The sequence below is a fragment of the Ursus maritimus genome, unplaced genomic scaffold (assembly GCF_017311325.1).
Source record: "Ursus maritimus isolate PB19 unplaced genomic scaffold, ASM1731132v1 scaffold_17, whole genome shotgun sequence".
In the NCBI taxonomy this organism is placed as follows: domain Eukaryota; kingdom Metazoa; phylum Chordata; class Mammalia; order Carnivora; family Ursidae; genus Ursus; species Ursus maritimus.
The window spans coordinates 47920373-47922208 of NW_024424119.1; positions in this window are offsets into that span (position 1 = coordinate 47920373).

A 1836-nucleotide genomic window follows, 5' to 3' on the forward strand; every position below is an offset into this window, starting at 1 on the left:
TGATGTGGGGTTTGATCCTGGGACTCTGAGATCATGACCTGAGCTGAAAGCAGACGCTTAACCGACTAAGCCACCCAGGTGCCCCCAAATTAAGAATTTCTGCCATCATATAATACCATTACGAGAATGAAGAAGCATGGCTTGATATTTTTTATTTTTTTATTTTTTGGCTAGTCATATAAAGAAATACAATTGATTTTTGATCCTTTTAAAAAATTTAAATTCAATTTAGGTAACATATACTGTGTTATTAATTTCAGGGGTAAAATTTGGTGATTCATCAGTTGCATACAACACCCAGTGCACATTACTTCAAGTGCCCTCCTTAATGCCAATCATGCAATTACCCCAGCCCCCACTCACCACCCATCCAGCAACCCTCAGTTTGTTTCCTAAGTTAAGAGTCTCTTATGGTTTGCTTCCCTCTCTATTTTCATCTTATTTTATTTTTCCTTCTCTTTCCCTATGTTCATCCATTTTGTTTCTTAAATTCCACATATGAGTGAAATCATAGGGTATTTGTCTTTCTCTGACTTTTTTCACTTAGCACAATATCCTCTAGTTCCACCCATGTTGTTGCAAAAGGCAAGATTTCATTCTTTTTGATGGCTGAGTAATATTCCAGTGTGTGTGTGTGTGTGTGTGTGTGTGTGTGTGTGTGTGATTTTATTTACTATTTGAGAGAGAGAGAGAGAAAGAGCAGTGGGGAGGGGCAGAGGGAGAGGCAGAGAATCTTAAGCAGATTCCTCGCTGAGTGTGGAGCCTAAAGCAAGGCTCGATCTCATAAGTCTGAGATCATGACCTGAGCCAAAACCAAGAGTCGGAGGCTTAGCCAACTGAGCCACACAGGCACCCCTATACCACATCTTCTTTATCCGTTCATCAGTTGTTGGACATTTGGGCTCTCTCCATAGCTTCCCTATTGTTGATAATGCTGCTATAAACATCTGGGTGCATGTACCCCTTTGAATCTGTATTTTTATATCTTTTGGGTAAATACCTAGTAGTGCAATTTCTGGATTATATTTCTAACTTTTTGAGGAACCTCTACACTGTTTTCCAGAGTGACTGCATCAGTTTGCACTCCCAACATTGGTTGATTTTTAAATGCTGAACCAACTTTGCATTCCTGTGATAAGCCACCCTTGGTCATGAAGTCTTATCCTTTTTATATAGTGTTGGATTCAATTTGATAGCATTTTAAATGGATTTTTGTGTCTATGTTCATGAGCTATATTGGTCTGCAGATTTTTCTTCTTGTTAATATCTTTGGTTTTTGATTCAGGGTAATGCTGGTCTCATAAAGTAGATTGGGAAGTGGTCATATCTCTATTTTGTGAAAGAGTTTTCATAAGGTTGGTATTATTTATTATTTAAATGTTTGATAGATTTACCAATGAATCCATCTGGTCTTGGAGTTTTTGCTTTGGAGGAGGTTTTAAATTATGAATGTAATTTTTAAGAGAGGTTTCGAATTATTTACATTTTCTTTTTTTTTTCTTGAGTTTGTTTTCATAATTTGTGTTTTTTAAGGAATTTGTCCATGGGTTGTTGAATTTATCAGCATAAAGTTGTTCATAATATTCCATCATTATGCTTCTAATATCTGTAGTACATGTAGTGATGTCCCTTCTATCATTCTGGATATTGACATATTGGCTTTCTTTCTTTTTTTTTTTTTAAAGGTTTTTTTTTTTTTTTAAGATTTTATTTATTTATTCGACAGAGACAGAGACAGCCAGCGAGAGAGGGAACACAAGCAGGGGGAGTGGGAGAGGAAGAAGCAGGCTCATAGTGGAGGAGCCTGATGTGGGGCTCGATCCCATAACGCCGGGA